Source organism: Camelus bactrianus, chromosome 18, assembly GCF_048773025.1.
Source record: "Camelus bactrianus isolate YW-2024 breed Bactrian camel chromosome 18, ASM4877302v1, whole genome shotgun sequence".
Classification (NCBI taxonomy): domain Eukaryota; kingdom Metazoa; phylum Chordata; class Mammalia; order Artiodactyla; family Camelidae; genus Camelus; species Camelus bactrianus.
This window is the reverse complement of record NC_133556.1, coordinates 45749614-45761994: the sequence shown is the minus strand read 5'-3', so window position 1 is coordinate 45761994 and position 12381 is coordinate 45749614.

The following is a 12381-nucleotide window of genomic DNA, read 5'->3' as shown; positions in this document are numbered from 1 at the left end:
AGAGTCGTTAACATAAGGATTACCGAACTTTCATCCACCATAAAAGCCATAATGACACTTTGAAGCATTTTCTCATATTTCGAAACGTTTTCCTAATGCCAGTTTTGAAACTGTGGCCGAATTCTCAGAAAAAGCTCTTGGAGCTAGTTCTACCCTAGAGACATGTATTTCACATAGATTCGCTCACCGTGATATTCTGTGTTCCGAACACGCTTCATGTATCTCGGATTCGACAAATATTCACTACAGAGTTGTTAGCATGCGGATTACCGAAATTTCATCCACCCTACAAGGCATATTTACACAGAGAATCTATTCATCTGAGTTCGCAGTGTTTTCCTAAACCCAGTTTCGAAAATCACGCAGAAATCTCAGGAAAAATCTCTTGGAGTGATTTCTAACCAAGAGAAAGGTAATTTACATAAACTCCCTGACCATGAAATCCCGTGATCCGAACCTGCTACATGCATAATGGATTCGACAAATATTCACTACAGATTTGTTAGCATGTGGATTACCGAACTTTCATCCCAATAGTTTGAATATTGATACTTAGAAGTATTTTCTCAGATATTGCAGCATTTTCCAAACGCCAGTTTCAAAAATGAAGCAGTTTTCGCAGAAAAATTCTCTTGGAGCGAGTTATACCCTATAGAGAAATAATTTACATTGTTTCAATCACCGTGAAATTCCACGTTCCGAACACGGTATATGCATCACGGATTAGAAAAAGATTCTTTAATATGTTGTGAAAATGTGGATTACCGAACTTTCTTCCAACATAAAGGCATATTTACACCTAGAAATATTTACTCTCATTTTGAAGCTTTCTCCAAACTTCAGATTCGATAATCATGCAATTTTCACAGAAAAATTCTATTCTAGCGAGTTTTACCCAATAGAATTGTAATTTACATTGTTTCATTACCGTGAAATTCCGATTTCCAAAAGCGCTCCATGAATCACGGTTTGAAAAATAATAACTACACTGTTATTAACCTGTGGATTACCGGACTTTCATTCACCATTCAAGGCATATTGACACTTAGAAGCATTTTCTCAGATTTCACAGGGTTCTCCTAATGGCAGTGTTGAAAATGAGGCACATTTCGCAGAAAAATTCTCTTCAAGCGAGTTCTACCCAATAGACATGTAATTTACATTGTTTCCTTCAATATGACATTCCGTATTCTGAACACGTTATGCATCACGAATTCGGCAAACATTCTTTAATGAGTGGGAGCATGTGGATTACCGAACTTTCATCCACCATACAAGGCATATTTACACCTAGAAGTGTTTATTCTGATTTCACAGGTTTTTCCTAACATACAGTTTCGAAAATCATGAAATTTTCGCTGAAAAATTCAATTCAAGCGAGTTCTATCCAGTAGAATTGTTATTTTCTGAGTTTCACTCACCGAGACATTCCATGTTCTGAAAACTTTACATTAATCACGGTTTCGACAAACATTGTTTAATGACTGTGAGCATGTGGATTACCAAAGTTTCAAACACATTACAAGGCATATTTACACCTAGAAATATTTACTTAGATTTCACAGAATTTTCCTAACATCAGTTACGAAAATCAGGCAGTTTTCGCAGAAAAATTCTCTTGCTGCCTGTTCAATCTAATAGACATCCCATTTTCATAGATACTGTCACCGTAACATTCCGTGTTCTGAAAAAGTAATGTGCACATTGGATTCAGCAAATTTTTACAGCTGAGCTGTTAGAATGTGAATTACACATCTTTAATAAACCATTTAGACATATTTTCACCTTAAACATTTGCTCAGATTTAGCAGCGTTTTCATTACAACAGTTTCCAAACAGAGGTAGATTTTACAATAAAAGGCTCCTGGAGCGGGTTCTCACCTATAGATATGTAATTTACATATTTTCCTTCAGCGTGACATTCTGTGTTCCGAACAGAGTACATACATCACGGATTTGAGAAACATTTTTAATGAGTTGTGTACATGTGTATTACAGAACTTCCATCCACCATACAAAGCATATTTACACCTAGAAACATTAAGTCTTAGTTTGCAGCTTTTTTCCAATAGCAGTTTCAAAAATCAGACAGTTTCCTAAGGAAAAATCTGTTGGAGTGTGTTCTACCCAATTTATATGTAAATTGCATAGATTCTCCCGCTGTGATAATCCGTGTTTCGAAAACGCTACATGCAGATAAGTTTCGACAAATTACTCTACAGAGTTGTTTGCATGTGGATTACAGGACTTTCATCACAATACAAGGCATATTGATGCTTAGAAGCATTTTCTCTGATTTCACAGAGCTTTCCAAACGCCAGTTTCAAAACTGAGGCAGATTTCACGGCAAAAACCTCTTGGAGCGGGTTCAAAACAATAGACATGTAATTTACATGGATTTGCTCACCGTGAAGTTCCGTGTTCCGAACACGCTACATGCATCTCGGATTCGACAAATATTCACTACAGAGTTGTTAGCAAGTGGATTACTGCACTTTCATGCACCATACAAGGCTAACTGACACTTTGAAGAATTTTCTGGGATTTCACAGGTTAGTTTTAATTCCAGGTTTGAAAATGAGGCAGTTATGGCAGGAAAATGCTCTTGGAGCGAGTTCTACCCAAAAGATATGTAGTTTACCTACTTTCACTCACCGTGACATTCCGTGTTCTGAACACGTTACATGCATCACGGATTCGACAAACATTCTTTAATGAGTTGTGAACATGTGTATTACCGAACTTTCATCCACCTTACAATGCATATTTATACAAAGAAAATTTTTTCTGATTTAGTAGATTTCTCCTAATGTCAGTTTTTAAATCATGCAGTTTTCACAGAAAAATCCTCTTGGAGCGAGTTCTACCCAATAGACATGCAATTCACATAGAACCCATCATCGTGAAATTCTGTGTTCCGATAAAGCTACATGCATCACGGATTCGACAAATATTCACTACAGAGTCGTTAGCATAAGGATTACCGAACTTTCATCCACTATAAAAGCCATATTGACACTTTGAAGCATTTTCTCATATTTCGAAACGTTTTCCTAATGCCAGTTTTGAAACCGTGGCCGAATTCTCAGAAAAAGCTCTTGGAACTAGTTCTACCCTAGAGACATGTATTTCACATAGATTCGCTCACCGTGATATTCTGTGTTCCGAACACGCTTCATGTATCTCGGATTCGACAAATATTCACTACAGAGTTGTTAGCATGCGGATTACCGAAATTTCATCCACCCTACAAGGCATATTTACACAGAGAATCTATTCATCTGAGTTCGCAGTGTTTTCCTAAACCCAGTTTCGAAAATCACGCAGAATTCTCAGGAAAAATCTCTTGGAGTGATTTCTAACCAAGAGAAAGGTAATTTACATAAACTCCCTGACCATGAAATCCCGTGATCCGAACCTGCTACATGCATAATGGATTCGACAAATATTCACTACAGATTTGTTAGCATGTGGATTACCGAACTTTCATCCCAATAGATTGAATATTGATACTTAGAAGTATTTTCTCAGATTTTGCAGCATTTTCCAATCGCCAGTTGCAAAAATGAAGCAGTTTTCGCAGAAAAATTCTCTTGGAGCGAGTTATACCCTATAGAGAAATAATTTACATTGTTTCAATCACCGTGAAATTACACGTTCCGAACACGGTATATGCATCACGGATTAGAAAAAGATTCTTTAATATGTTGTGAAAATGTGGATTACCGAACTTTCTTCCAACATAAAGGCATATTTACACCTAGAAATATTTACTCTCATTTTGAAGCTTTCTCCAAACTTCAGATTCGATAATCATGCAATTTTCACAGAAAAATTCTTTTCTAGCGAGTTTTACCCAATAGAATTGTAATTTACATTGTTTCATTACAGTGAAATTCCGATTTCCAAAAGCGCTGCATGAATCACGGTTTGAAAAATAATAACTTCACTGTTATTAACCTGTGGATTACCGGACTTTCATTCACCATTCAAGGCATATTGACACTTAGAAGCATTTTCTCAGATTTCACAGGGTTCTCCTAATGGCAGTTTTGAAAATGAGGCACATTTCGCATAAAAATTCTCTTCAAGCGAGTTCTACCCAATAGACATGTAATTTAAATTGTTTCCTTCAATATGACATTCCGTATTCTGAACACGTTATGCATCACGAATTCGGCAAACATTCTTTAATGAGTGGGAGCATGTGGATTACCGAACTTTCATCCACCATACAAGGCATATTTACACCTAGAAGTGTTTATTCTGATTTCACAGGTTTTTCCTAACATACAGTTTCGAAAATCATGAAATTTTCGCTGAAAAATTCAATTCAAGCGAGTTCTATCCAGTAGAATTGTTATTTTCTGAGTTTCACTCACCGAGATATTCCATGTTCTGAAAACTTTACATTAATCACGGTTTCGACAAACATTGTTTAATGACTGTGAGCATGTGGATTACCAAAGTTTCAAACACATTACAAGGCATATTTACACCTAGAAATATTTACTTAGATTTCACAGAATTTTCCTAAGGTTAGTTACAAAAATCACGAAGTTTTCGCAGAAAAATTCTCTTGCTGCATGTTCAATCTAATAGACATCCCATTTTCATAGATACCGTCACCGTAACATTCCGTGTTCTGAAAAAGTAATGTGCACATTGGATTCAGCAAATTTTCACAGCTGAGTTGTTAGAATGTGAATTACACATCTTTAATAAACCATTTAGACATATTTTCACCTTAAATATTTGCTCAGATTTAGCAGCGTTTTCATTAAAACAGTTTCCAAAGAGAGGTAGATTTTACAGTAAAATGCTCCTGGAGCGGGTTCTCACCAATAGATATGTAATTTACATATTTTCCTTCAGCGTGACATTCTGTGTTCCGAACAGAGTACATACATCACGGATTTGAGAAACATTTTTAATGAGTTGTGTACATGTGTATTACAGAACTTCCATCCACCATACAAAGCATATTTACACCTAGAAACATTGTCTTAGTTTGCAGCTTTTTTCCAATAGCAGTTTCAAAAATCAGACAGTTTCCTAAGGAAAAATCTGTTGGAGTGTGTTCTACCCAATTTATATGTAAATTACATAGATTCTCCCGCTGTGATATTCCGTGTTTTGAAAACGCTGCATGCAGATAGGTTTCGACAAAATACACTACAGAGTTGTCTGCATGTGGATTACAGGACTTTCATCACAATACAAGGCATATTGATGCTTAGAAGCATTTACTCTGATTTCACAGAGCTTTCCAAACGCCAGTTTCAAAACTGAGGCAGATTTCACGGCAAAAACCTCTTGGAGCGGGTTCAAAACAATAGACATGTAATTTACATGGATTTGCTCACCGTGAAGTTCCGTGATCCGAACACGCTACATGCATCTCGGATTCGACAAATATTCACTACAGAGTTGTTAGCAAGTGGATTACTGCACTTTCATGCACCATACAAGGCTAACTGACACTTTGAAAAATTTTCTGGGATTTCACAGGTTAGTTTTAATTCCAGGTTTGAAAATGAGGCAGTTATGGCAGGAAAATGCTCTTGGAGCGAGTTCTACCCAAAAGATATGTAGTTTACCTACTTTCACTCACCGTGACATTCCGTGTTCTGAACACGTTACATGCATCACGGATTCGACAAACATTCTTTAATGAGTTGTGAACATGTGTATTACCGAACTTTCATCCACCTTACAATGCATATTTATACAATGAAAGTTTATTCTGATTTAGTAGATTTCTCCTAATGTCAGTTTTAAATCATGCAGTTTTCACAGAAAAATCCTCTTGGAGCGAGTTCTACCCAATAGACATGCAATTCACATAGAACCCACCATCGTGAAATTCTGTGTTCCGATAAAGCTACATGCATCACGGATTCGACAAATATTCACTACAGATTCGTTAGCATAAGGATTACCGAACTTTCATCCACCATAAAAGCCATATTGACACTTTGAAGCATTTTCTCACATTTCGAAACGTTTTCCTAATGCCAGTTTTGAAACTGTGGCCGAATTCTCAGAAAAAGCTCTTGGAGCGAGTTCTAACCTAGAGACATGTATTTCACATAGATTCGCTCACCGTGATATTCTGTGTTCCGAACACGCTTCATGTATCTCGGATTCGACAAATATTCACTACAGATTTGTTAGCATGTGGATTACCGAACTTTCATCACAAAAGATTGAATATTGATACTTAGAAGTATTTTCTCAGATATTGCAGCATTTTCCAAATGCCAGTTTCAAAAATGAAGCAGTTTTCTCAGAAAAATTCTCTTGGAGCGTGTTCTACCCTATAGAGAAGTAATTTACATTGTTTCAATCACCGTGAAATTACACGTTCCGAACACGGTATATGCAGCATGGATTAGAAAATGATTCTGTAATATGTTGTGAAAATGTGGATTACCGATCTTTCTTCCAACATAAAGGGATATTTACACCTAGAAATATTTACTCTCATTTTGAAGCTTTCTCCAAACTTCACATTCGATAATCATGCAATTTTCGCAGAAAAATTCTATTCTAGCTAGTTCTACCCAATAGAATTGTAATTTACATTGTTTCATTATGGTGAAATTCCATTTTCCAAAGGCGCTCCATGAATCACGGTTTGAAAAATAATTACTACACTGTTATTAGCATGTGGATTACCGGACTTTCATTCACCATTCAAGGCATATTGACACTTAGAAGTATTTTCTCAGATTTCACAGGGTTCTCCTGATTGCAGTTTTGAAAATGAGGCACATTTCGCATAAAAATTCTCTTCAAGCGAGTTCTACCCAATAGACATGTAATTTCCATTGTTTCCTTCAATATGAAATTCCGTATTCCGAACACGTTATGCATCATGAATTCGACAAACATTCTTTAATGAGTGGGAGCATGTGGATTACCGAACTTTCATCCACCATACAAGGCATATTTACACCTAGAAGTGTTTATTCTGATTTCGCAGGTTTTTCCTAACATCCAGTTTCAACAATCATGAAATTTTCGCTGAAAAATTCAATTCAAGCGAGTTCTATCCAGTAGAATTGTTATTTTCTGAGTTTCACTCACTGAGACATTCCATGTTCTGAAAACATTACATTAATCACGGTTTTGACAAACATTATTTAATGACCGTGAGCATGTGGACTACCAATGTTTCAACCACAATACAAGGCATATTTACACCTAGAAATATTTACTTAGATTTCGCAGAATTTTCCTAAAGTCAGTTACGAAAATCAGGCAGTTTTCGCAGAAAAATTCTCTTGCTGCATGTTCAATCGAATAGACATCCCATTTTCATAGAAACCGTCACAGTAATATTCCGTGTTCTGAAAAAGTATCGTGCACATTGCATTCAGCAAATTTTCACAGCTGAGTTGTTAGAATGTGAATTACACATCTTTAATAAACCATTGAAGACATATTTTCACCTTAAACATTTGCTCAGATTTAGCAGCGTTTTAATTACAACAGTTTCCAAACAGAGGTAGATTTTACAGTAAAATGCTACTGGAGCGGGTTCTCACCAATAGATATGTAATTTACATATTTTCCTTCAGCGTGACATTCTGTGTTCCGAACAGAGTACATACATCACGGATTTGAGAAACATTTTTAATGAGTTGTGTACATGTGTATTACAGAACTTCCATCCACCATACAAAGCATATTTACACCTAGAAACATTAAGTCTTAGTTTGCAGCTCTTTTCCTATAGCAGTTTCAAAAATCAGACAGTTTCCTAATGAAAAATCTGTTGGAGTGTGTTCTACCCAATTTATATGTAAATTACATAGATTCTCCCGCTGTGATATTCCATGTTTCGAAAACGCTACATGCAGATAGGTTTCGACAAAATACACTACAGATTTGTTTGCATGTGGATTACAGGACTTTCATCACAATACAAGGCATATTGATGCTTAGAAGCATTTTCTCTGATTTCACAGAGCTTTCCAAACGCCAGTTTCAAAACTGAGGCAGATTTCACGGCAAAAACCTCTTCGAGCGGGTTCAAAACAATAGACATGTAATTTACATGGATTTGCTCACCATGAAGTTCCGTGTTCCGAACACGCTACATGCATCTCGGATTCGACAAATATTCACTACAGAGTTGTTAGCAAGTGGATTACAGCACTTTCATGCACCATACAAGGCTAAATGACACTTTGAAGAATTTTCTGGGATTTCACAGGTTAGTTTTAATACCAGGTTTGAAAATGAGGCAGTTATGGCAGGAAAATGCTCTTGGAGCGAGTTCTACCCAAAAGATATGTAGTTTACCTAGTTTCACTCACCGTGACATTCCGTGTTCTGAACACGTTACATGCATCACGGATTCGACAAACATTCTTTAATGAGTTGTGAACATGTGTATTACCGAACTTTCATCCACCTTACAATGCATATTTATACAAAGAAAATTTTTTCTGATATAGTAGATTTCTCCTAATGTCAGTTTTTAAATCATGCAGTTTTCACAGAAAAATCCTCTTGGAGCGAGTTCTACCCAATAGACATGCAATTTACATAGAACCCATCATCGTGAAATTCCGTGTTCCGATAAAGCTACATGCATCACGGATTCGACAAATATTCACTACAGAGTCGTTAGCATAAGGATTACCGAACTTTCATCCACCATAAAAGCCATAATGACACTTTGAAGCATTTTCTCATATTTCGAAACGTTTTCCTAATGCCAGTTTTGAAACTGAGGCAGAATTCGCAGAAAAAGCTCTTGGAGCGAGTTCTACCCAAGAGATATGTATTTCACATAGATTCGCTCACCGTGACATTCTGTGTTCCGAACACGCTTCATGTATCTCGGATTCGACAAATATTCACTACAGAGTTGTTAGCATGCGGATTACCGAACTTTCATCCACCCTACAAGGCATATTTACACAGAGAATCTATTCATCTGAGTTCGCAGTGTTTTCCTAATGCCAGTTTTGAAAATCAGGCAGATTTCTCAGGAAAAATCTCTTGGAGTGATTTCTAACCAAGAGAAATGTAATTTACATAAACTCCCTGGCCATGAAATCCCGTGTTCCGAACATGCTTCATGCATAATGGTTTCGACAAATATTCACTACAGATTTGTTAGCATGTGGATTACCGAACTTTCATCACAAAAGATTGAATATTGATACTTAGAAGTATTTTCTCAGATTTTACAGCATTTTCCAAACGCCAGTTTCAAAAATGAAGCAGTTTTCTCAGAAAAATTCTCTTGGAGCGAGTTCTACCCTATAGAGAAGTAATTTACATTGTTTCAATCACCGTGAAATTACACGTTCCGAACACGGTATATGCAGCACGGATTAGAAAATGATTCTGTAATATGTTGTGAAAATGTGGATTACCGATCTTTCTTCCAACATAAAGGCATATTTACACCTAGAAATATTTACTCTCATTTTGAAGCTTTCTCCAAACTTCACATTCGATAATCATGAAATTTTCGCAGAAAAATTCTATTCTAGCTAGTTCTACCCAATAGAATTGTAATTTACATTGTTTCATTACGGTGAAATTCCATTTTCCAAAAGCGCTCCATGAATCACGGTTTGAAAAATAATTACTACACTGTTATTAGCATGTGGATTACCGGACTTTCATTCACCATTCAAGGCATATTGACACTTAGAAGCATTTTCTCAGATTTCACAGGGTTCTCCTGATTGCAGTTTTGAAAATGAGGCACATTTCGCATAAAAATTCTCTTCAAGCGAGTTCTACCCAATAGACATGTAATTTCCATTGTTTCCTTCAATATGAAATTCCGTATTCCGAACACGTTATGCATCATGAATTCGACAAACATTCTTTAATGAGTGGGAGCATGTGGATTACCGAACTTTCATCCACCATACAAGGCATATTTACACCTAGAAGTGTTTATTCTGATTTCGCAGGTTTTTCCTAACATCCAGTTTCAACAATCATGAAATTTTCGCTGAAAAATTCAATTCAAGCGAGTTCTATCCAGTAGAATTGTTATTTTCTGAGTTTCACTCACCGAGACATTCCATGTTCTGAAAACTTTACATTAATCACGGTTTTGACAAACATTATTTAATGACCGTGAGCATGTGGACTACCAATGTTTCAACCACAATACAAGGCATATTTACACCTAGAAATATTTACTTAGATTTCGCAGAATTTTCCTAAAGTCAGTTACGAAAATCAGGCAGTTTTCGCAGAAAAATTCTCTTGCTGCATGTTCAATCGAATAGACATCCCATTTTCATAGAAACCGTCACAGTAATATTCCGTGTTCTGAAAAAGTATCGTGCACATTGCATTCAGCAAATTTTCACAGCTGAGTTGTTAGAATGTGAATTACACATCTTTAATAAACCATTGAAGACATATTTTCACCTTAAACATTTGCTCAGATTTAGCAGCGTTTTAATTACAACAGTTTCCAAACAGAGGTAGATTTTACAGTAAAATGCTACTGGAGCGGGTTCTCACCAATAGATATGTAATTTACATATTTTCCTTCAGCGTGACATTCTGTGTTCCGAACAGAGTACATACATCACGGATTTGAGAAACATTTTTAATGAGTTGTGTACATGTGTATTACAGAACTTCCATCCACCATACAAAGCATATTTACACCTAGAAACATTAAGTCTTAGTTTGCAGCTTTTTTCCTATAGCAGTTTCAAAAATCAGACAGTTTCCTAATGAAAAATCTGTTGGAGTGTGTTCTACCCAATTTATATGTAAATTACATAGATTCTCCCGCTGTGATATTCCGTGTTTCGAAAACGCTACATGCAGATAGGTTTCGACAAAATACACTACAGATTTGTTTGCATGTGGATTACAGGACTTTCATCACAATACGAGGCATATTGATGCTTAGAAGCATTTTCTCTGATTTCACAGAGCTTTCCAAACGCCAGTTTCAAAACTGAGGCAGATTTCACGGCAAAAACCTCTTCGAGCGGGTTCAAAACAATAGACATGTAATTTACATGGATTTGCTCACCATGAAGTTCCGTGTTCCGAACACGCTACATGCATCTCGGATTCGACAAATATTCACTACAGAGTTGTTAGCAAGTGGATTACAGCACTTTCATGCACCATACAAGGCTAAATGACACTTTGAAGAATTTTCTGGGATTTCACAGGTTAGTTTTAATACCAGGTTTGAAAATGAGGCAGTTATGGCAGGAAAATGCTCTTGGAGCTAGTTCTACCCAAAAGATATGTAGTTTACCTAGTTTCACTCACCGTGACATTCCGTGTTCTGAACACGTTACATGCATCACGGATTCGACAAACATTCTTTAATGAGTTGTGAACATGTGTATTACCGAACTTTCATCCACCTTACAATGCATATTTATACAAAGAAAATTTTTTCTGATATAGTAGATTTCTCCTAATGTCAGTTTTTAAATCATGCAGTTTTCACAGAAAAATCCTCTTGGAGCGAGTTCTACCCAATAGACATGCAATTTACATAGAACCCATCATCGTGAAATTCCGTGTTCCGATAAAGCTACATGCATCACGGATTCGACAAATATTCACTACAGAGTCGTTAGCATAAGGATTACCGAACTTTCATCCACCATAAAAGCCATAATGACACTTTGAAGCATTTTCTCATATTTCGAAACGTTTTCCTAATGCCAGTTTTGAAACTGAGGCAGAATTCGCAGAAAAAGCTCTTGGAGCGAGTTCTACCCAAGAGATATGTATTTCACATAGATTCGCTCACCGTGATATTCTGTGTTCCGAACACGCTTCATGTATCTCGGATTCGACAAATATTCACTACAGAGTTGTTAGCATGCGGATTACCAAACTTTCATCCACCCTACAAGGCATATTTACACAGAGAATCTATTCATCTGAGTTCGCAGTGTTTTCCTAATGCCAGTTTTGAAAATCAGGCAGATTTCTCAGGAAAAATCTCTTGGAGTGATTTCTAACCAAGAGAAAGGTAATTTACATAAACTCCCTGGCCATGAAATCCCATGTTCCGAACATGCTACATGCATAATGGTTTCGACAAATATTCACTACAGATTTGTTAGCATGTGGATTACCGAACTTTCATCACAAAAGATTGAATATTGATACTTAGAAGTATTTTCTCAGATTTTGCAGCATTTTCCAAACGCCAGTTTCAAAAATGAAGCAGTTTTCTCAGAAAAATTCTCTTGGAGCGAGTTCTACCCTATAGAGAAGTAATTTACATTGTTTCAATCACCGTGAAATTACACGTTCCGAACACGGTATATGCAGCACGGATTAGAAAATGATTCTGTAATATGTTGTGAAAATGTGGATTACCGAACTTTCTTCCAACATAAA